Genomic DNA, 26,532 nt, shown 5'->3' with positions numbered 1-26,532 from the left:
GCAAAAAATCTTTACTTAATATTTAAGAGGTCAATTGTTGTTCAACCTCTTTTAATAGGAAACCTTATTCAATACTGCATGTATCTACATGATATTATCATTCTAAAAGCACCACATCACTTAGAAATACCCTTGCATGCATACCCCCCTCCTATGTATTGATTTTCATAAAAAGCAGTGGTTTGAAATCTTTCACCTAATATTATGAAACTTGTGGCAATTTCCTAGTGTCAATTCTCACACATATTTGAAAACATGTATCACTGACACTAAAAATTGACCTATTTTGAAAATTGGATGAATTGTAGCATTTTAAAGACAAACATACATGCCGTCCTGCATGTGATTTCTTGTTTAAATTTCTTAAAAAGCAAGCTTAACAATCATATTTAATAAAAATCTACTCCCTTTCCAACCATGATAAAATAAATATTGTCTGCCTTAATTTTATTACAATAAAATTCAAACACACCCGGGTAGCTGGAGACAGATAAGAAATCCAAGAAAAATGTTCAAATTTTACATGTTTTTCTTTTAAATGCATAAATACAATACAAAGATAAAAATATGGTTGCTTCTTGTTCATTTCAAAAGTAGTTATTATAGCAGATGTTATTTTAATTTATGTAAAATGTACATTTTCGATCATATCCTACATGCAATTTAAATTGAGACAATTGGAAGGAATGGGTGATTTTTCAACTATATATATGTAAATATGTGTAAAATTTCACCTTTGGACAGGAAGGAGCTAAAAACTTGGATTTTTTTCTTTTACATTTTGTATTCAATGATAACTGTATTTGTCTTCATGTAAACTTAATTTGAAAGAAAAATATGCCTTAAATAAAAGGATAAGAGGCTTACTAGTATTAAATGCATATTTCTATACCAGGACATTATAGACAAAAACATACAAAATAAATGTATTAAATATTTAATCTATCATGGATTATTAAAGACAACAATTTGTCATTAAAAACACAACAAAATAACATTTACACCTAAAAGCTGTGATAAACAAAAACTGAGTCATCTATATGTAACATACTGTGTATACTTATTAATGTTTATTTATTCGGTATTTCATATTTGGATGAAAATCTCTATTATATCATAAAAGTACAAATATAAATTAATCAACATACTGTTTTATATATGAGAGAGAGAGAGAGAGAGAGAGAGAGAGAGAGAGAGAGAGTGCAAATGTTTACATTCGCATTGTTTTACATACTTTAATAATTATAATTTCCAGTTTATGGTACTTTAAACAATTTCATAATAAAAACATGTTAGACATGTTAAATGAGAGAGAGAGAGAGAGAGAGAGAGAGAGAGAGAGAGAGAGAGAGAGAGAATTCAATTTTTTTTGGCTATTGTGTATCATAATTATAAATTAGGATGTAGACATAAGATTAAATGTCACAATAATTGTTCTCCTTCTCTTGGTGCATGGTGTTTGAGGCTTAGAGGTCGGTGGTTGTCAAATACTTATGCATCTTTCCCAGTCTCTCCAAGTCCTCTTCAATTAACAATGCAGGCAGTTAATTCCTGTATCATGCAAATCTGTGAATTAAAAAGGATAAAATGTATACAAAAAGACAACAATTGTGAAATAAAGACAAATATAGTCATATTTTGGGACTAAACTTCATATTCACCTTAAATTTTTAACAGTTCTGATTACAAAATTTGTTTAAAATGGACACAACAGAAAACATGTACTGATGTATGTATACATGTATGTACCCTGTTGTATTCATGTAAATCTGATATGAGTTACATGCATATACATGTAAAGATGATGATTTTGGTTTAGCAAAGTAGTTCACATCCAGGTGACATTAAACTCTTAATAATTCAGTAATTGAGACTAATCCGGTTTGTCGATTGAGAGCACAGTAAATGTAATAATACTTCCCTAATTGAATTTTTCAGTTTATGTTAAAATATTAAGTCTTAAAGCATATAAATGCTCTGTTATAAATTGTTTGTGAAATACCGTGATAATTTAAAAATTGTCACTTCAACTGAAAATATCCAACCTTCAGTGAAAAAAAAGAAATAGAATCACACCTTATGCAAACAAAAGAACCTCTCAATTTCACTTCTGATCTTGGTATGCATATTTGAATAAATTTCTCCTTGGCTGCAGTTTGTGGGCCTCATGAAATATGGCTTTGGGAGAATTAGGTATCAAGCACAGCAAGTGTCACCCAGCAGAACATTCCATGTTCTCCTTCTTCCAAATCTTTAAATAAATAATTTTTAAAATGTATTGAAAATACAAAACAACAGATTTTTTTAAATCATAATGTAAAATACATGTACATTTGAAATAGATACACTTCAAAAAACATGTGCATCATGATTGGGATCTGCCCAGTGGAAAGAAATAAATAAGGTCAAATTTAAATATCACTAATTTAATTAAATCAATATAAATATATTGAGTTTTAAAAATTAAATGCTTCAAAAATTTAAAATGCGGTTATTCTTTTAAAAAGTGATTTAAAAAAGGAAGATATAATATAAAATACATGTACATAAAAATCATACCAATATTGCTCCAATCAGATATAATTTTAGTATCTTTACATTACTTGACTGTGCATAACATATTTTTAGACTATACACGTTTTAGAAATAATTTTGATCCACCACTTGCATTTTGTCAAAAGGGAGATAAATCTTAATATGCAGTAACAACATTGAAAAAAAATATGCTAACATGTTTACTCAATATTTATTTATCAAGGAGCTGATAATTCCTTTCTCATTAATGTTTTAAAAATTAAAGGAAACGATGTTTTTGTACTTATAGTACCCATTTCACTAATAATTTTGGAAAATTTTGTTAAATGTCTTATGTGACAACAACAATATAATCAATGTGAAGGTCAAATAAAGAAAAAAGTACCTTTTACTACTGTCAACAATGCAGCCTCCTCCAATGAAGGGATCCTTCAACATAGGGGGTATGAACCATGTGTAAAATCCTTCTTCCATAATTTTATCACACAGATACTGCAACTTTTCATGTCAAGCCACTTGCTTTTCCGTATCTTAATCATATGTAAGATTTTTTAAACTTTAAAATTTCTGAAAAATGCTTCTTATACCAATTTTTTGAGTTGAAGTGGCAAAATAATTACACTGGCGGCCATATTTAATCACTGTGTTAAATCTTAACCAAGGTACTGGGGATGGATTAAAGTTAACACAGAGTTAACACATGGTTAAACTCTAACACACTTTTGAAAAACGTTTAACCATGTGGTTAACTTTAACACCGAGTTTAACACAGAGTTAACACGGTGTTAGAGTTAACCACCTTTCGAAAAACCGGGCCCTGAAGATGAAAATGAAAGCGCTTATGTTTTACTCGGACTTTGTGTTTTTATTCATTTAAGTTTTATATATATATATACCATCCAGTCTTCCAGGTAAAGAGGAACCCCCATGATGGTAGCATTTTATTTTGTAGTTGGTGTATGAAAACGGTAAATTAATATAAAAATAAAAATGAACAAAAGAGAGAAATGTAAGTAAGTCATACATGTATATTAGCGAACAAAGAAAACAAATTATCTTATAAGATTGCACTATTAGAAGGACTTGAGAACCAGACTATTACTAGAAAATGTACTTCAAATACTTTCTCTACATATGTTTACAAGAAGCATTTGCGCGGAGTTAGAAGGGAATGGGGTCGGGGAGAACTACCCAACCCCCCAACCCCCAATCAAGACAATTCAAAGATTTTTAAATCAAACATAAAAATCATATTAAAACTACAAAAAACATGCTTGAGATCTCCTCATCCTGGCAAGCAAAATTATCCCAATCCGGAAAAAGTTGATGGATCTGCCCATAGCATCCGAATCTTATAAGAGTTTCAGCTGGTATAGAAAGTAAAGACAGCTTACATGATTATTAGTATTTACAACATAATGGTCAATACCTTTAGCCTCGGAATAGAACGTCTCGAGGTCATTGGATGAATCGCGTCACGTGATTGCCTTATTAATTTCTTTACATGGCGGGAGTCCAAATTTAAACGGCATCATGGCGGACGTAACGATATTTGAACTGATTTTTTTTTACACAAACGTTTGTTTTCATATTAAACTTTTGGTCCTCGACAAAACAAAACATTTATTAGGTTTGTTACTGACTGTTTACAGAAATATGCAATAATATTTTTGGTGACTTGCATATACCCAACACCCATGGATCTAGTGGGAGACGTACAGGCGCAAAGCATCGATTTTGAAAGTATGTGGCAGCCTTCATCCAAAACATCTTGACAACCACAAAAAAGGAAATTATCAAACTCTCAAAATCTTCAAATTGCTAATCTTGGAGTGGAGGGGGGGGGGGGGGTGCTGTAGTATTCCTTAGCTTCAGTTGTACTGATGATTTCCTTATGTCACTTTCATTTAATATTATATGTACATGCTCCCAAAGAGGGGGGAGGGGACACCATTTTAACTACATTTTTAACATAAGAATTTTATAAAAATGTCTGCTACGAGACAAAGGGGAAAAAAATCAATGATTGACTTTGTTTAGAGACATATTAAAATTCATGTATATAACAAGCTTCATTTAGACGAAGGAAAAGTTCTCTGTAGAACGCTGGTTTAAGTTTGAAGTTTAAAACATCCATGACTTTTTAATACGGTCATAAGCGTTAAGATGGTTCTAAAGTTTCATCTCCTTTTTTTATGCATTGTGTGTTCTGGAGCCGTTGAACAAATTCTTTGGACAATGGTGAAAGAAATGAATGATATAAATTCTAACCTTCATGTAGTACACCAAAGAGAGAATACCCGGTGCTTAGAATGCGGCACAAGGGCTAAAATGATGAACGGACAAGCATTTTCTTGCCATAATGACGATCAGTTGTGTTCGGTTCATTATAAATGCCTTCTAAAATTTAACCTTATCACCGGAACCTGGATAACAGAAGTAGGATGGAAACATTTCTGCAATAGTAAGGAAACGTTTTTGCGATCTGTAAATTCCTTTTGAAAATTTCATCTATTTTTATTCGTTTCTTAAATGTGTTTGCAGATGGGGTTTTCCTTTGACTTCCGCCATTTGAATAGTTGGATATGGCAACATACATGATTGTATATATCCATGATTTTGCATTTACTTTCCTCTCGGTTGCGTCTTTAAAGTTATTATCATAATTTATATTATTTTTTATACAATAAATTCTCATACGAATAATCTATCATAATAAAAGTCCAAACCTTTAATCAAAGATCTCAAACAATTAGATGTTTAATGTATGTTAAATAACGATATTTGCAAACAGTTTCAAACAAATACAGCGAAGACAACATTGCTGATTTAAATAAACCTTGGATAAATCCTTTAATAATGAACAAAAAACATTTAAATTGAGACATAATTGTCTAACGTAACATATCTTCTTTTACAGATATACACGTAACAGCGCCAACAACTTGGATTGACATAGGGCCTCTGTTATTAGGCAGACTGTCTATACAGTTCTCCGTGAAAGCATCTAATGATGCCTACTTCGGCCTGTCTTCCGGTAACACAACAGCCTTTCCTGGCTACTGGATTATTTTGGAAGGATTTTCAATGGACCTCAATTGTATGAGAGATGGGTTTGTTTCCGGTACCTGCTACTCCCAACACATCGGATCGTATCTCTCACCCAGGGAGTTCGTCCGGTATTGGGTTCAGTGGGATCATGGAAATATCCGTGTCGGAATCGGGGAAGCGGTTGGAAGCTCAAAAATCATGGAACATCAGTTTCCAACTGCTTATCCTATCAGCAACGTACTTCTTAGAAACGGACAATGGATAATTTACCTCTAAGAACATTTATATCCCATGCAATATTTTATTAAAAGAACTCCACTTAAGTTAACATTCAATTTGTCTGCACAACCTTGGTGGGTTATAGGACCGACGTCATCCAAAATTAAACATTCAATGCATGTTTGCGATTATATATACGATTTATTATGATTCATTTACTTGTGAAGTCTGAATAAATCTTATTCTGCAGAATTGTTGATTTGTATTTGATCGTCAAAAGAAAGCTCTAATACTTTAAAACTCTTTTGTTTGCTAAGGGATTCTGATTATATTTATTCATACCCGAAAAATTAAAATGGTTTTGCCTATTAATTCATAATTACTTTATTTTTATAATATATATTTGTTAATCCTGATGAACAGAATACTCTTCCTTATACTGTATTAACAAAGAATGATTGATGAATAAAAGTAATAATTATGTAATCGGGATTGGAGTTAAAAATCAGACAAAATACATGTGTATGTGGCGGGGAAATATTAGCGTAACATTGCAATGGCTAAAGATGAAAACTCAGGAAAAGAACCTCGGTGATAACCGACGTATTCTGGTTGAACTCGGGCTATCAAATCTTGTAACAATATCGTTAAGTTCAGAACTGTGGAACACCATCGAAGAACGAGCAAAGCTTAAAGAGAAAGTATTTAATACCAAGTTTGCACGAAAAAGAGAGAAACTCAAACAATAATATGATGAGAAAGAAACAAGTTAAAAAGAATCTCGAAGATAACCGAAAAGTTCTGGGCGAACTCGGGTTATCAAATCTTGTAAAATATCGTGAACTGTAGAACACAGTCGCAGAAAGAACAAAGCTCAAAAAGAGAGTATTAAGCACCAAGTCTGCACGAAAAAGAGAACGGAACTTAAAACAATAATATGAAGAGAAAGACAAGTTATGAAACAAACCAGGAATGAGAAACGTAATTTCATCGATCAATTTGTGAATTAAGCATACAATGGTGCCCAGAGAGGAGGCCTGAATAACTTACTTAAAATAACCAAGGAATAGGAATTATGTGGCAAAACAAATCAAGTACAACCTGTGAAAGATACCAAAAGTAAAATAATTATAACGAAGTGAGAACAGGCAACAAGATGGCTAGAACACTTCAAAGAGGTCTTAAACAGACCGGAGCCAGCCACTTTATTAAAGGGCATAGACAACAGTCTAACCTCAATTTCAATACAGATCTTCAAACAAAAGACAAAATAACGGAAGCCATCATATCCTTGAAATCAGGAAAAAGAGCAGGCATAGATAGAATTCAGGCAGAACTCTTAAAGATCGACTTGACATCAGCAACCATTGCTTTATAGGACTTATTATGAAAAAGTTTAAACGAGTTTAAATAACACGCAATATCCACCCCACCCCTCTTTTTTTTTAAATAGTAAGGTATCCACAGCAATTAAAATGAAATGAATTCCCGAATAATAGTGTTGACGATATTCATATCAGTCTCTTATGAATTATAAACCTGCTCTTCTCTTGGGAATTCCGGAAACATAGCCCGAAATTCGGCTCAGACGGCTGCTTGTTTGGATTAAATTGGGGTGAATTAATCTCTTGCTCGAATATTTTTATTTATTTCTTCAAAACACTTGTTTCTAACCTTTACAAGGGCTAAATGCAACAAAATATCAAGTTGTCGGTTTGAAATGTTTACTTTAACGAATAGGAAATGTCTATTGTACGTCAAGGCCTACATAAAAAAAGTTCTAATTTAATTTTAACGATATTTAATAAATATTTAACAGAATTCCTTGAAAATGAACAGGGATTTTTCTTTAACCGTGCCTATGTAGTGTACGAGGTTTGATAAACATGCACGAGGGGGTTTTCTTTTAATCTTACTTTCAAGGCTGATCTAAACACACAAACATACACACACGCACAGACACACAAACATACACACTCACACAGACACACAAACATACACACACGCACAGACACAGAAATATGCACACACGCACAGACACACAAACATACACACACGCACAGCAACGATGCTATATCTACTTCGCAACAAGTTGCGCGAGGGGATAATAAAACATGCTGATAAATTTGTAATTTAGAGACAGTGGTAAGTACTAAGATCCTTCACAAAAAGATATCAAAACCGACTAGCAAAGGCACAAAGAGCATTTTACAAATGAAACACTCACTCGAAATCAAAATATTATATCAGGAAAACAAAGATCAAATTATATAGAAGAGGAATGTAAAGTCAATCTTTTTGTATGGAAGCGAATGTTCGGGGGGGGGGGGGGGGGGGTAAGAACGAAAGACTTGAGATAACTATCCAATTTCCACTAGAGCTGCGTCCGTCAAATCTGCAAAATATATTGGTCAAATACAATATCAAATGAAAATCTACTTAATATGACTAACTAAAAAAAATCATCGATGAGATAAAACAAAGGAGATTCAGATGGCTTAGGCATGTCTTGAACATGGAAGGAGCACCAATTCCCAAAGTCGCCATCAGGTGAACACCACCATGGAAAAGACCAAGGGGAAGACCAAAACAGCGTGGCGCAGAACGGTGAAACGTGAACGTAAGGAGCTTCACATGACTTGGGGAGAGGCTAAGTCTGTTACAGAATTTTATGCTCCGTGTATATATTTTGTTTATATTTTTATATATCACTTACCCTGTATATTTTGTGTATATTTTATTCATATCAAATGCTATTTTAATAATGTTATGTTCTTAATTTGTAGATAAATTATTTTGTATATACGTTTTTAAAATAAAAAAAAAAAAAAAGAAAAAAAAAGGGAATATTCAAATGTCACAATAATGATTTTACTTAATAATTAGTTAATATTATTTTTTATGTCGAAATCTTTAATTAGTTATTTCTTTAATTTTCAAATTAACGTCAATTGTTAAATAAGCCTCACAGGACCGCTTAGTATTTTAATTACATAATTCAACCTGTTTTGACATCTTACCTGGCACCTGTGAGCGTTTTAATTACATAATTTGAACAGTGGTTATTAACACTAATTATAATGATTGTTACCTGTTCGTTTCATTTTTATCCACGCCCATAAATAATTAAATATCCAATTATATTTTATATTTTGGGATTAACTTTATGGGCGTGACTTTGTAATTATCGTCGAAATAAAACCAAAAGCCAAACGCAAATTGTCACCTTTGACATTTGCGATCTAAATTAATAAACTTTATATTTTGGCCTTATTTCAATATTTGGTTTTATTTCGAAGGTAAATATATTTTCATTTTATGTTATTTTTAATTGTCAATTTTAAGAACTGTTTATATTGTGAGTTTGACCTTTGACATTTGCGATCTAAATTAATAAACTTTATATTTTGGCCTTATTTCAATATTTGGTTTTATTTCGAAGTCCCCGACGATCCTTTATTCCCCGGTACCTCAGCAAAGCGAGTACACACAGGAAAAACCCTGGTAACAAGTGGTGGAAGAACCTAAATGCCCACAGCAGCAAACCGGAAACCAGTGACGCGCCTGCAAGCCCGGACTCAACTGACGTTCACGGAACAATCCACTGTGGATCCAACCCAGGAACAGGAACAACAACCCGCATCGGATATCGAGGATTCAGACTCAGAAGTAACACTGCGACTGCCTGAACCTACATTCGAACAACCGTCACTAATAATTCAACCAACCGCAACACCGGCTCGTCAATCAGGTATGGAGAGCTTTATTAAGTATTACGGCACATTTGATGGGTCTGACGATAATGCGGCATACGAATTTTTGATAGATTTAGAACATTATGCAAAAGCTCATAAATTAAAAGACGAAGATGTTGTTCTGGGGTTTCCGACGCTGCTAAGGGGAAATGCAAAACGTTGGTTTATTCATTCAGATATAGATAAAACAAACTTCAAAAGAATAACGGACGCGTTTAAATCTAGATTTTTAAACCCGAGTAAATGTTCAACAGCAACTTTATTCCAACAAAAACAAAGAGTAGGTGAAAATGTTCAAGACTACATTACGTCTATGAGAGCAACGGCTGCACGTCTAGGCACTCCAGATCGCCAAGTGTTAGAGGCCATCATGGATGGTTTTCTTCCCGAGATTCGGGAAAAAGTCATAATGAAGGACCCTCGCACTCTTGAGGATTTGGAGAGCGCCGCCGTACTTTCAGAGACTGCGCGCTCTAATCCTGCTTTCAGAACCGACTCAAGTAACACCTGTCAAGCTGGAAATTCAAAATCTGATCTTCAGACATTAGTTCAAGCTATGTCTGAACTCATCCAAACACAAAATTACTCAATTCAGGCCATTCAAAGTCAAGGGGGACGAAATTTCAATCAAAGTAACTTTCAAAATTCTACAACTCCTCTTCAAAATTCAAAATTTGTAAGACAAAATCAAAATTTTCAAAGACCAAATTCCTTCAATACTTCTAAACCTCATTCAAATTACACATGTTATTCATGCAACAAACCCGGTCACTTCAGATCAGCATGTAGATACAGGGATGCTATCTGTAATTGGTGTGGACTAAAAGGTCATATTTCAACAGCATGCGTTACAACGAAAAGGTCTGCAAAACCTTCTTCATTATAGAGGTGTTTGCCATCTAACGACTTAGGGACAACGTTAGTTAGGCCTACTAACAGAAATTCTTGTATCAGTATTGGCGCTATGACGACTTTAAATTCAAATGTGCTACCTATTTCAATTCAAGGTGTTCCTATGAAAGCGTTAGTTGATACTGGTGCAAGTATTTCATGTATTTCTATGTCCCAACTTTCCAAACTCCCATCTTTAACAAAATTACAAAAATCTAACATTTTCCATGTTCGAGGCGTAGGGGGTGAAGTTCTAGATGTTGTTGGTTGTATTGAACTCAACGTCAATATTCAAAATTGTATAGTGCTCCAAAAGTTCCATGTTTTTCAAAGGTTACATTTTTCAATTATTTTAGGAATGGATTTTTTGGATAATAATGATGTTATTCTTGACTTCTCTCAAAATATTATCACATTACCAAACTGTCAAACGGTAAATTTTCTTTCTTCTACTACATTTGACATTGGCATTGCCAGGGCTTCAAAACCATTTACCATTCAACCAAATTGCATTACAAATATACCCGTTCATTTGTCAAGAGTTCCACATAATACACTTTGTCTCCTGGAACCAGTGACTTCACTTCAACATGTGACTAGTGCTAGAGTTCTCTTAAAAGCCAGGAACGGAAGAGGAGTGTGCCAACTAATCAACCATACAAACATTCCAATTCATCTTCATCCCAAACAAATCGTTGGTAAGCTATTTCCTGTTGATGTAAACTTCATAGAACCACTTGAAGATCCTTCCAATGATAAAGGTGAAACAAGGACTACCTCATCGAAAACTAACAATGAAAAGGCTGAAGATCTTGGAATTTCACTCGATGATGCTGATCTAACAGAAATCAACAAAGCTAAACTCCTTGAATTCATACGCAAGAATCGTGACGTCTTCGCCAAAGACATGACTGAACTAGGACAGACATGCGTACATCAACACCGAATTAACACCGGAACAGCTCGTCCAACAAGACAACAATTCTACAGAGCATCGCCAACTATGAAAAACGAAATTGAAAAACAAACCAAAGAAATGCTTCATGATGATATTATAGAACCGTCTACCAGTCCTTGGAATAGTCCTGTAGTGCTAGTGAAAAAAAGCAACGGCGAAATGAGATTCTGTGTGGATTACCGCCGTCTAAATAGTGTAACGGAGCCTGAGTGTTTTCCACTTCCGCGTTTAGAGGACGTTTTCGACACCATTGGAAACTCAAAAGCTAAGATATTCTCTGTTTTAGATTTGAGATCCGGATTTTGGCAGATCCCTCTGGACCCGGAAACAAAACACAAAACCGCTTTTGTAACACATCACGGGATTTTCCAATTCAAACGGCTACCATTTGGACTACGTAATGCTCCAACAACATTTCAAATGCTAATGACACAAGTGCTACAAGGATTAAACTGGAAATTTGTGCTAGTCTATGTGGATGATATTCTGTTATTTAGTGATACATTCGAAAATCATCTTCAACATTTACAACTAGTGTTTGACCGCTTAAGATCAGCAAATTTAAAACTGAAGCCATCCAAATGCAAATTCGCCCTACAAAAAGTGAATTATTTAGGACACATTATTTCCAAAGACGGAATTGAGGTCAATCCAGAAAAGATTGCAGTTGTGAAATCTTTTCCAAAACCCAAAAATCAAAAGCAAGTGCGGAGTTTCCTTGGACTGTGTAATTACTACAGACGTTTTATCCTTGGATACTCAAAGATAACAAATCCATTGAACCAGCTGCTCCATAAGAATAAGCCATTCAAATGGACAAGTGAATGTACCAGTGCTTTTGAAAAGTTAAAGGATGCCTTAATTTCCCCGCCAATTCTAGCTCTTCCAGACACATCAAAAGAATTTATTCTTTCAACAGACGCTTCATCAACAGCTATCGGATTCGTGCTAAGCCAAGCTGATAGCGAAGGCAGAGAACGTGCCATTGCTTATGGTGGAAGATCTCTGCGTGGTGCTGAATTCAAGTGGGACGTGTCAGAAAGGGAATGTTTAGCTTTAGTGGAAGGAATTAAACAATTTCATCCGTACCTTGCTTCCAACCATTTCATAGTGTATACAGATCACATTGCACTAAAATGGCTTCAAAGTATTAAAGAATCAACTGGAAGACTAGCACGGTGGTCAATGAAGTTGCAGGCTTATAATTTCACGATTTGTCACAAACCCGGGCCAAAGAACCAAAATGCAGATGCCCTTAGTAGACGAGACTATGGTAATACATCTGATCCTGACAATGCAGCAGTCCTAGTCGCTTGTGATGAACCAAAGAGCACTTCATATACGCAGATTGAATTCTTTTACAAAAATCAAAATTCAATTCCGTGTGTTCTTGCTGCGGATGTTACAGAAGAACAACCAGTGTACACAGCACCTGAAGAGACGAATGACGTAGATACATTACCTCCAATTCATCCTAGCCTTCTACGCGAACTTACTATGGAAGATATTTCCAAGCTTCAAAAACAGTGTACAGATTTCAAACCAATCATTGATTACATCTGTTTAGAAGAACTTCCAAACAATGCAAGAGAAGCCAGAACAATTACTGCACAAGCACAATCCTATGTGATGACGGATGATGTATTATATCATTTTTACACAGCCAGAACTAGAGGAGTACCACGACCAGCAAGAATCATCAAACAGTTAGCTGTTCCCAACGAACTTCGAGAAGACGTCATTGCATCATATCATGATTCAATTGCAGGAGGTGCACATTTAGGCATTGACAGAACTTACACAGCGATTCGTTTCAAATACTTCTGGCCAAAGATGTACCGTGACATTACAGAATACATAGAATCGTGCATTGCCTGCCAAAAAGCAAAAAGATCATTTCATGCCAGGAAAGCTCCTTTGACACCCATGCCTATCACAGATACCTTCCATCGCTGGCATATGGATATTCTGGAACTTACTACAACATCTGAAAACTACAAATATGTGCTATTAGTGGTTGATTCATTCAGCAGATGGTGTGAAGCTATACCGTTAAAATCACAAGAAGCATCTGTTGTTGCTGAAGCGCTATTTGCAGAAGTTATCTGTCGTTACGGTGCACCACTCATTCTTGTGTCGGACAGAGGACAAAATTTTCTTTCGAAGTTAGTTGCAGCCATGTGTGAACTTTTTGATATTACACGACACCACACGAGTTCATATCACCCTCAAACAAACAGCACTGTGGAACGATTGAACTCTACCATAGCCCAATCTTTGAGGATGTATGCCAATGCTCATTCAAATTGGCCTAAACTTCTTCCTGGGATTATGATGGCATTTCGAATGTCTCCAGCAACCCAATCCACACGGTATTCACCGTACGAGTTGGTGTTTGGAAAACAAATGAGACTGCCAATTGACACATCGTTAACACCAAATACAACAGTGTCAAAGGATTTCAAATCTCATCTTGAAGATCTTATCGCCAAACTAAAGCTCATTCGAGAAATCGCAGCCTCCAACATGCAAAAAGCACAAGACAAACAAAAATCCTATTACGACCAAAATGCAAAAGTTCCAGAATTCCAGCAAGGTGACAAAGTTTGGTTATCGGTTAGAAAATTTCCAACAGGGGTTTCTCCTAAATTATGCACCAAGTGGGACGGACCCTTCTTCATTTCCCACACTGGATCAAATTCAACGTTCAAATTAACCAGATGCAGTACCAACAAACCAGTGAAGTCTTACATTCATGCTAACAGACTGAAACCATTTAATGATCCTGAATTCAGAACGATGATATACAAAAATGTACAACAAAGACCAGAAAATGAGGAACGTGATATTCAAAATCAACAATTACCACCTCACCAAAAACAAGACCAACAAGATCAAGAGTTTTACGAAATAGACAAACTATTAGGGAAAAAACAAATGAATGGAAAAACATATTTCAAAGTTAAATGGGTCGGTTATCGCGAGACCACATGGGAGCCACAAGAACAAATACCACCTCTCCCTCTTCAAAATTTCTATAAAACACACACAAAGGCTGGGAAAAGACGTAAACGAAAATTCTTCAACTCTGATTAGTTTCCCTTCATTGCACCCTTTATGATCTGTTCATTTTGATAACTTCTGTGGTACTTTAGATCGCCCCTAAACTTCTCAGAGTTACATTTGTCTACCATCAAAATTTTATCTTTCTATGAACAGAATGTCTTTATTTTATACGTCAAACATTTTATGTTAGTATTGCGCAGTACTGGTTTTTCGTATAGAATTCATTCATTCTTACTTTGGCATCCTTTTCTCAAACCTCCTCATTCTCTTTGTAGGCAACATGTTCAACTTAGTATTGTTTTATCTATGGCTGACAGTAACAGTGACAGAAGCAGATCAGGGTGTAAATAGGATTAACTATGGTGTCATCTTTGAACAACACGGGAAATTTACTCCAATACAAAATTGGAAGCATACATTTTACTTGCCTCTGCCAAACTTAATCGTCCAAGGAAAGCCAAATACCAACATAACTAACCCGCAATTTGCCAAGTCCGTAAACACCATCTACGACATTCATTTGGATTCCCTTAAAAGGATAGCAACAAGCATTTCAAACATTAAACAACTTCTTCCGGAACACGGCGCTCCAAAACCATCTAGACGAAAAAGATCATTTCTCCCCTTCTTTGGCGAACTTTCCAAAACTCTTTTCGGCACAGCAACTGTTGATGACGTAAACAACTTGAAGAGATCAATACAAAGAATCCAACGACAAAATAACCTTATGACCACAGCTTTCGAACACCAAATGGAACACTTCTCATCTTTTCTAACATCTGCTGATCAACGGCTTAATAATGCATTTGAAGCCGTGGGTACAAATCATCAGGAAATACAATTATTACACCAACAATTTAACTCATCTCTTATAGAGGTAGAACAAATGCAATTCATTTTAACATCATTACTATCTAGACAACTTAGAGATTCAGCAAATTTAGAAGAACGCCTTAATAGATTTTATTTTGGAGTACTGTCTTTGTTTCAAAACTCAATTTCTCCTTCTTTAATTCCAGTAGCAATTCTTCAAAATGTTATTAATAATGTTCAGGAACTGTTAATTGCTTCTAACAGTCCATTTTATTTGGTCGAGAAACATGTGGATTTTTATTACAGCAAGGCAACTTTTTATTTTTTTAGACATGGTGAAACTATTTTCATAACAGTGAACTTTCCTATTTCAAGTTTTAGCAAACCAATGAAGTTATTCAAAATTCTATCATTTCCTTTTCCGATCAATAACTCATCCCATGCGTCCCAACTCCTTAACTTACCCTCACATTTTGCTATTTCACATGACAACTCCCTCTTCACAACCTTAACACAAGACCATATTAATTCAGCAAACTTCTTCCATCATCATTACCTGCTTTCGGAAAGTTTCATTTACAAATCTATTTCACAACCCAATTGTGTTTCTGGTCTTTACTTAGATGACAGACAAACAATTCAAGATAAATGTAATTTTCGTTTGCTCCTAGACCAAAACTTTACAGGCATTCGCCCGTTCAATGATTCACATATTTTATTATACAATGTTTCCAAATTATCTTTACAGTGTAAATCATCATACAAAGAAATTCCTGGTTGCTCCTTTTGTATTATCAACATTCCGTGTCATTGTAGAGTTAACTCATCCTCAGAAACGTTTATTCGTGGTTCACATGCATGTCATTCTTCACCTTCAAATCTAACTGCTATATATCCTGTTAACCTAGCCCTTCTGCAGAATTATTTTTCTTTTAATGATTTAAAAACTATTACCGCCAATTCAACGTTTCCTAAGCCTGTTAATGCAACTCTTCCTCAATTTAAAATTTTTGACCACAAATTTTCTTCATTAGTTGCCAATGATCAAAAGCTTCATCTTAATTTACGAAAAGCAATCCAACTTACGAAAAAGGATCAAATTATATTTAAGCAACTATCCGATACAACATTGGACGACAACCTATTTCCTGAGACAGTCCTTACTAACCAAATGATTATTTCTATAACAGCTTTAATTTTGTCAACTTTACTCCTTTTCTTCTCCATATACCTCTTCTATAAACTTCGTTTTGTTGTAATACCACTGGCTTTAGCTGCAAAACCATCTCACGCTCTACCTGTTGATTTGCCATCGTTTCATTTCACTTTCTCCTCTGAAATTACTACTACCGAAGCACCTAGCATGTCTGTACCAATTACAGATCATGCCTGCTACTCTACAAATATTCTTGTTGTTATCATTGTCGTTATTCTTGCCTTTCTTATCTACAGATCATATAAACGTAAAACAAAATCTGCAATCTATCTTGAGTTCAACACTCCTTCTAATACTCTTTTATGTAAAGTAATGGCCCTACCATCTTCATGTACAGTAGATTGTCATTTTACAGGCACAGTATATTTAGACACAGTCAATGTGTCTGGGTACATTCGACCAACTTTACATATTGACTGGGGTGATTTCAAAGTCCACCATAATTCTTTTTCCGTTCCAATTTCACCCCCAGCTACTGTATCAATAAATACATATCAGGCCTATATTCTCAGGAAAATTTTCTTAACTCAGTTTATGTTGTCACCTCGATTAATCCACTTAGGTTACTTGACTAATCTAAACATTTGTGACGCTTCATGTCTCCACAAACCATCAAATAACTCCATCTACCCAAGTTTGTCGATTTAAACAAAATAAAATTGCGTCTGAACATTTACAACCGCTAATAAAACATTTCTTTGCTTATATAGCGCGTTAAATTTATCTCATGCCTTTTTATTTTTGCATTTTTCCTTCATTGTCGTGCAAACGTTTTAAGCGTTTTATTTAATGGTGTATTTTTTTTCGCATATCGTCAGGTTCATTCAATGTTTTGTATTACTTAATCCATCTCCATACTATAGCCGTGGTTACCAAATAACGATGGACTTGTCAAATTCAAATGGAAGCGTTGCAGCAGAATATTTAACGGACATTATCGTGGCTTCCAAAGACTTATTTCCAATGGACAATTCGTTTATATAATAAACTACACGTGTGTCAAGAACTGTGCGATATGTTTCGAAAAAACTTTTTAAATGTGATTGTGATGGACATTCGCCATACAATGGCTAATAACAGTGTTTCACTTGAAGTATTTCTTCATATATATTCTGTGACGATTAATTTATTTCAATTCAAGATATTATACTTTTCATTCAATATTTATACTATTATTCATGTTTCAGAGTCGACTATTCCTTGGATTGCACATCGGAATTTCTATTGATGTGTATATCCCTTTTAGACATATGATGTTTTATTCTTTAATATGTCACATAATATGCTCTGCTCATTTATTTCCTTGTTTGTAAATATTGTGATGCCAGGAGGCATCAATTTGTTCGAGCAGGGGGAGCATTGTTACAGAATTTTATGCTCCGTGTATATATTTTGTTTATATTTTTATATATCACTTACCCTGTATATTTTGTGTATATTTTATTCATATCAAATGCTATTTTAATAATGTTATGTTCTTAATTTGTAGATAAATTATTTTGTATATACGTTTTTAAAATAAAAAAAAAAAAAGAAAAAAAAAGGGAATATTCAAATGTCACAATAATGATTTTACTTAATAATTAGTTAATATTATTTTTTATGTCGAAATCTTTAATTAGTTATTTCTTTAATTTTCAAATTAACGTCAATTGTTAAATAAGCCTCACAGGACCGCTTAGTATTTTAATTACATAATTCAACCTGTTTTGACATCTTACCTGGCACCTGTGAGCGTTTTAATTACATAATTTGAACAGTGGTTATTAACACTAATTATAATGATTGTTACCTGTTCGTTTCATTTTTATCCACGCCCATAAATAATTAAATATCCAATTATATTTTATATTTTGGGATTAACTTTATGGGCGTGACTTTGTAATTATCGTCGAAATAAAACCAAAAGCCAAACGCAAATTGTCACCTTTGACATTTGCGATCTAAATTAATAAACTTTATATTTTGGCCTTATTTCAATATTTGGTTTTATTTCGAAGGTAAATATATTTTCATTTTATGTTATTTTTAATTGTCAATTTTAAGAACTGTTTATATTGTGAGTTTGACCTTTGACATTTGCGATCTAAATTAATAAACTTTATATTTTGGCCTTATTTCAATATTTGGTTTTATTTCGAAGTCCCCGACGATCCTTTATTCCCCGGTACCTCAGCAAAGCGAGTACACACAGGAAAAACCCTGGTAACAAGTCCCTGACAAAGAAGAGAGCCGAGTGGCGAAGTCTTGTGTTGACGTCATGCTCCTCCTGGAGCAAAGAAAATAGGCAGGTATATACGACACAGATGCAACACAATCCAACAAAATACTCCTCAAGTTCCTCAAGGTCTGTTGGCTTCTTTGTATGATTGTTGTATATCTTAACAAATTAAATAAATCATTACTAATATTTACAGTTAATAAGAGAATGTCAAAGTCGTTTCACAGGATGAATCTTTGCCATTCAATTAATTGAAATGTGACTGAAAGGTAACTGAAAAGTGACTGAATGGCATATTTGTGCCATTCAGTCACCTTTCCAGACCATTCAGTTATCATTTAGTTCACTAAATGGCAGAGCTTCATCCTGTGTTTTGAACAATTTGCGTTAAGAAAAAGGGAGGAATTAGTAACAACCTTGCATTTCTCTAACTTTTAATTCTTTGTAAAAACTGTATTACAAATTGATATAATTCCAGACACGCTTACACCTGCTTCATCAATCCCTTTGCCGCTTTTTCCTGATGCATGAAGCATGGACAAAAATGTAAGGGTGGTGATTTCAACAAAATCCGAGAAAGCCAAGTTTTATACTATTGGTTGCCGAAAAAACGAAATGCCTGATTTCTTGATATTAGCATTGCTGATAGATTTGCTGTTGGGAGGTCAGTGTTTGATGCCTTATTAACAGATTGCCGAAAGATATTAATGATGATTTGAGGAGAAATATCAAAAATATCTTTGTTATTGTGTTTATGTGTCATTGGTTATTAATTCATGACCAAGGTTGATTCGACTAACAAAAAAAGCAATTTAAAAAAAATAAATATATAATTTAAAAATGTTTTGAGAATATAATAGTATATACTGTAAATTCATACTTTTAAAAACATCGAAAAAAAGCCAGCGAATCTTCTTGGTACATTCCTATTAAAGAACGCAGAGATGATCTGAATTTAGTTACCTAATTAGACTATCAATCAAATACAGTGACCCAGAGATAAACACTGGAGAAAACTTGTAATTATTGTTTGAATTCAAAGAACATTCTTTCTTTACCCACGGAAGGAGATAATTTTATTTTTCATTTTTATTATGACGTAGTTATTTAAGATTTAAAATTCTTTTTCAACTTTATTAGGTCTGTTTGTCCTCAGTAATGTTTTTAATTTTTTCTTTGATGCAGCAATCTTCAAATGAAAAATATTAATATATAAATACTTATTTTTTTTCAAGAAATATTAGTTACAATTTTGAATTAATATAATTGCAAATAAAAATTATCAAAATTTCATACATCGATTTGAACATAAAAGCCGTCTTGTTAATAACTACGATTTAGGAGAAAACTTGTCAGTCCTTGATCATCTTTTTCATTTAATGTATTATGCATAACTTAACTTCAAAGTGGGTCATTTAAATATATTGAAACCGATATTTTAAAATTGGTTGTGCAATAGCATTTCAGCTAGAAATTCGTTTTAAAATTATTGACATAACCTAGCCATAACTTCTTGTATTCAAACGACATTTTTACAGTAAAAATCGTTTTTATATTAGATAAATCATTTTTCAAACAAATTCAAAACTTGAAATAACACTACAGGCATTGTGATAGATACATGACAAACATGCAATGTCCATCAATAATTCTGGGGGTGCAAACAATATTTTGAATTCATTGATTAACAGATATATTTCTAATACACAATGATCATTTTTATTGTTTAAACGTCCGTCAACATTACGTAGGCCTAATTCAGAGTTGTATTTAGCCGTAAACAAGTTCTACACCATATCCGCCTCCATGCAGTAAATACGATTTCTCTAGCTTCAAACGTGCATTTAAGCTTAATTATGTCTCCTTATTCTCCTACCTGCACTTCAAACAAACTCACAAATGTGTTGAAAATTATATTCTGATCAGAACATATAAACATTCATGTACATCATATCTAGTACATACCAATAATTCAAGTAGAACAAAAATCAAAATACTGTAACTGTAAAAAACATATGTTAAAACCAACTGCAACATATAATATGTAGAGCAGAATATTATACAAGGTAAACTATGCATTCTAACACAAAAGTAAATAAATAATTTATAATGCAAACTGATGGCAGAAGGTAGGGGAATAGGCCACCAGTTGGGAGGGTTGTTTTAATCGTCCGTCAACATTACGTAATTCAGAGTTGTATTTAGCCGTAAACAAGTTCTACAACATATCAGTCTCAATGCGGTAAATACGATTTCTCTAACTTCAAACGTGCATTTAAGCTTAATTAATTAGTTTAATTTTTTTTAAAACAGTATTACCAACAGTATTACCACATGATAAAGATATGTTTTTGACTTTCCTTCCCCTTTAAGATTTAATATATTTTCGCTATATGGCCATACTGGTCCCACCCTAGGGTCTGAACACATGTTTAAGGGGTCATGCATGAATTCCACAATTTAGATAAAGGGCTTTATGGACATCATGGATGTATTTAGTTTTTCTCAAATATATTTTGGAGTAGAATGAAAGATTTTCTAAGATTGAATACATTTGAAGTATATGGCCATATTGACCCCCAGCTGTAGGATGATACAACACAAGTGTTCTGAAATGAAAATCAATCAAATTTAATCATACATCACTATGAGCTTAAATAAACATCAATAAAATGTTCAAATAGTTATGCCATTTTAAGGTGTATAGCTGGATGGAGGTTCTTTTTTCCTTCCACAACTAGTTGTGACATTGTTGGTCGTGACGCTATTCTCCACATACACGTGTCTCAATGACACTCCCGAGAAGAATCTTTTTCAGATCCACGCCCTAGCCAACATCAGGGAGTCTGACTTCTGTGTTTTCACTTAAGGTTGTATTTTCCTTGCCATGGTCCTAATGTCCTTAAGTTAGGATGCCTTTTATCCCTTTCATCAAAATTCATGCAGTGCTAAAGCGTTCTTCGATCTTTTCTAATTCACCTAAGCACTGTTTCTTGAAGGCCCGCCTTGAAACATGTTTAAGTTGTAGGAGTATATTCAAGCCTGAATTTCTTAATGTCAAAACAGACTTGGCCCCTGTGGAAGTGAACCAACCCCGTACACATGCCGACAAATCTTGCAGTATGAATACAAAACACTTTAGACACCGAGGTGTTTTTAAGTACATGTGCTGTGTGCACTACGAAGTCGCGGGGACAAAAAACGCGTCAAAGACTATGAAATCTCTATGAACCAACATAAAACTACACCGAAACGGATGTTCCAGCCCGACACAAATTATGATACATGCAATACACACTTAATTTATTTGGTTGTTTTTCAAAACCAGTTTCCACATATATCTTGTCCTTGAAGCCTTTATTTTAACAATAAATTGCCTTCTTAACTTAGATTTCAGTCGTAAGAAATAGAGGGAATCATACTTAGTGGATGACATGGAATGTAGATACATTTGTATAACATGTTGATATGAAAGTATCTGAATGCAGTAGAGCATGAAAGTGCCCTTATTCTCATTAAGCGGTTATGAAGCATACTATTATTAATAACACAATGCTATTTTCAAAATGAGGTGTACAAATTACGTCATACAATTACAACATACACAATTAACGTATAACATACACAATATACTTATGATTAGTACCTTTCCAAAACAAAGACTGCCTTTAGAATTGGTATTGGTCTTTCTGAAAACCACCAAACCAAATTGGAGAATGTAAAAAAAAAAAAACATGGTAAACCAACTTTTATTCGCCTCCAAGAAATGTTTGCGAGAATTGCAAGAGTCTCCCCGTTGTGAAAATCTCTCACTGCGAATCAGTTTTTGAATGTATCTATGGTATATTCTTGTCGTAATATTCTTCATCTGAGTGCGAAAATAAGTTGCAAACATGATAAGCCCCCCCCCCCCCCACCCCAAACCTTATTTTCCTCCGTAATATTACCCTTCAGAGTATATGATTAGAGATTATACATGATTATGAAAATTGTAACATGTTTGTATTACCAGTACTTATATATTTTTTAAATTTTCTATTTTTTCAATTATAAGGACACACATCACAATCACTGACCTATAATAGCCCAGCTCTTCTGGCTTTAGAAGCACAGGCACCTGACGTTATATATTTTTCTCATAATAAAAAAAATACTTCGCTTACCTAACTATACACGTGTATTATTAGGTAAGCGAAGTATGTTTTTATTATTAGAAAAATATATAACGTCAGGTGCCTGTGAGTAGAAGATCTCATTCTGAAAGTTCGACGAAGATGTGATCTGAAGAATCTGTGGCAGTCATCAAGTTTCAATGGATCCAATTCTTGTTTGAATCTTGAGTAAAATGAACAATTCCCCCCACCCCCCACCAAGAAGGATTGGAGGGAACACATATCCTTGAGTTTTCCCAAGGGGTGGCCATCTTGGGTAGATAGTCCTGTGGTGAGCAAAGAGACATAACTCTGTCATGAATTTTCAGCAAAAAGCTGAAAAAGATATTTTTTTTTCATTAAGTGAAGTTTCAGATTAAGATTTCTGATAGCTTGGTCTGTCATTTTGGAAATATGTTAAAGTTTTTAAAATTGAAAAAACAAATGCATTACCATTTCATTTTAGTTTGGAAATTTAGAGTTTTTTTAGTTTTAAAAATTTAATATTAATATATATACCGGTAATCTCGTGTATTGTTTTTATTTGACATGTACAACAAAACTGGAAATTAATTGGTAAGATGCTTCAATTTAGGCATTAGTTAGTCTTAATACGTCTGTAAGATATTTAGTTTCATTTTACATATCACATATTTTCATTTTTGCATGATTTTTAGATGAACCCATACTTAAACATTGTATCATATTAGTGAATACTGTGTATAGTGCTAATTGCCACGCTTGCGCGTGATACCGTGTTTATAATACTTCACGAGTTGAATGTTAAAGGAAACTTTTATAAAGTTTCAAAACCAGTAACAGACTTGTAATATACGTTTATATAAAATATCGAGAGACCAAAAAAAAGGTCAAATGATGTGAGAATACTTAAATTCTAACCACTCAGAAACATGTTATAGACACTTTTGTTGTGATGCATGGAACGGAGGCCATCCCAGCAACTCCAGTGGCATGGAGCACTTTTTGTCGTTTTGTCACAATGGTCAATGGAATCGAATGATAATGCTTATTGGAGACCTTTTAAAGCCATATTTGAAAAAGACATGTTTGTTTGTTAATCATAAAAAAAATTAATTATCTGTTAGTATTGATTATATGTTCTTTGAAACCACCTGCATCTACTGTCCTAGGAAATCTTGATGTACACTATACTCATAACAACATTATTAAAAACATATTTTACTTGTTTTTTTTTAACTATATAAATACAGAGAGAGAGAGAGAGAGAGAGAGAGAGAGATGAGAGAGAGAGATATGAGAGAGAGAGAGATATGAGAGAGATAGAGAGATAACGCGTGCGATTCACCTTGAACACGGTGAATATAAAAAAGGAATCATCAATACATTCAATGATTTAGATAAAGCATTAGATTCAATCTCAAGATGGAAACCTTTTAAAGTAAAAATCTGAGACTTTTCAATAAATTACGCTAAACAATAAAAATAATATAAAACTAAGGATTAGGCTTACTGAAGACAAAATAGAAAAAAATGAAAATCTTCCAAGTGCCCTAATTAATATTAAGTGCGCTATACCTCTTTTAATTTGTTCAATTGTACGCAGAACAAACAGCATTTTTTTACTTAGCTAAAAGCATTGTTCTGTTTTGTTTTAATGAAATATGGTTATTGAAACATAACTTTCGAAATAATATATGATAAGGCAAAAATCTTAATAGACGGCTCTTCAAAAAATAACCGTTATTAGCTGTTAAAAAACTTAAAAGGGCTCGTAACATTAGAAAAAAATTGACATAAATAATATGTACGTCCTTAAAAAGGTCCTGAAATACGAGGATTGTTCGGAAATTATTGAGACATTTTCTCTTATTATTTAAAGAAATAAGATAAACCCTTGAAATTTCACAAAACGTAAATAAATATAGAGCTTGTCAATGTTAACAGTTTCTTGTCCATGGCATGGTTAGTTCATTCCTGGTAAGCGGAATAACTTACCAGTGACCAGGAGGAACCCGCAAACTTTTCGCAGATTTATATAAGTATACTATTTTGTTCTTTACAATTTTTTTTCAGTATATATGTATATACCATGTTTTATGACAATTGCAAATAACTTGTATTAGGGTTAGAACCTAGTAAATTGCAAGAACTTGTGTTCGAACCCTTTGTATATTATATATTCAATAAAATATGTTCGAACCACCTTTTTAGCAACGTCATTTTAATGCTATACTCATTGCTTCATCTGTGTTTTAAACACCTTACAAACGCAGGGAAATAAGAGTTATTCTTTATTTCTCATCTTTTGTTTTCGGTTCAAGATGTCATAATTTACATCTTCTCTCATTCTTGATTTTTTGTAAAAAAAAAGAAAATAAAATTCGAGTTATTTTACACGAAAGTCAAATTGTTGTGAATGTCTCCTGCAGTCATTTTGTACATATTTTAAAACTGTTGACAACAGTTAGTGTGTAGAAGTATTTGATATTTAATCCCTTTATTCTTAATTCCAGTCAAATAATCAATTAAAAAAATATGATGAACTTATTTTTTCCCCTTGTTATCGTATAGTTTTTAAGCAGTTGCTTGTCCTTAAAAGGTCTTCTGGTGAGATTTTTACCAATTTGATGTATATTCGCGGCGCCGCCTTGACGTCAACATTCAGTGTAAATTCGTTGTCAGATTTCTATTGCTTGGTAAATGTATTTGTACCATATTCGTATTTCAACTCAAACATTAGTGAAACTTGAAACTTGGTCGAAAAAAGCAGCAAAATGAACATCTTTAATCATTAACTGTAAGTATACGGACACTTAGAAAATAGATGTTTAAGTTTTTAATCTCCGAGTTCATTCCTGCGCCGAGTACCCCGACCACCGACTTGTTTATCTACCGTCGTAAACAAAATATTAAACATTCTTTTGATATTACTTTGTTTAATTATTCATTGGGGTTTCTTCAATGTTCACGCCAATTTTCACCAAAGTTCGTCACTTAGAAAGGGAAGTTAAAGGGGAGTTGTCTCAATAATATCCGAACAACACTCGTTATCGCAATAGCTAGTTTCAACTTGGTCATCTACATCAAGTTTGAGAATATTATAATTATCGCTTGCTAATTTGTACAACTTCAATTGTTCAAGTTTTAAACACTAGAAACGCCGTGGGAGCGCGGTATAGACGCTAATAAAAGCAGACGAAACGCCAAGAGAGCGCAATAATCGCAGCAACAGCTCTTTGGGATCGCTTTTTGAACGCAGCAAAATGAAAAAAAAGTTCAAACGCCGTGAATGCGCAATGAGAGCGTAATAGAGACACAAAAACATCGCTGTGAGAAGTAAAATGTGCAAGGGTATCGACTTATCACTGCGACAATACTGCGATTATGTGCGTTACGTCAGCGCGCCAACCCGGCCTTAGTGGCGCTGTTGTAGACATTACGGCGCTGTCACGGTAACCCTATTCCGTTTCTACTCCGTGTTTATCAGAACGAAGAGCTATACTCTATACGCTATAGAGCGTACTTCATACATTATCACAGTGCGCGCCGTCGCATGGCGTCGCATTACGATTCTACCACGACAAATGAAGATGCCGCTGCGTTGTTGCGACAATGTATGAGACTTTACTGCGTGCATCTTAGCGTTTAACAATTTTTTAGGCCACAGCCTTAGT

General features: G+C 33.9%; 1 long non-coding RNA gene across 1 annotated transcript; it reads right to left on the bottom strand.

Annotated features, from left to right (window-relative positions):
- Positions 1-1,078: 1,078 nt before the first annotated feature.
- On the bottom strand, positions 1,079-3,358 carry LOC136274346 (uncharacterized). The gene is made up of 3 exons (XR_010712636.1): positions 2,921-3,358; positions 2,077-2,251; positions 1,079-1,566 (listed from the first exon to the last, which is right to left on the bottom strand). It is a non-coding gene; the product is annotated as an uncharacterized lncRNA (long non-coding RNA).
- Positions 3,359-26,532: the final 23,174 nt, after the last annotated feature.

This window comes from Magallana gigas, chromosome 4 (assembly GCF_963853765.1).
Source record: "Magallana gigas chromosome 4, xbMagGiga1.1, whole genome shotgun sequence".
NCBI lineage: Eukaryota > Metazoa > Mollusca > Bivalvia > Ostreida > Ostreidae > Magallana > Magallana gigas.
The sequence above is the reverse complement of the archived record's forward strand: the minus strand, read 5'-3'. Positions and strand labels throughout refer to the sequence as shown.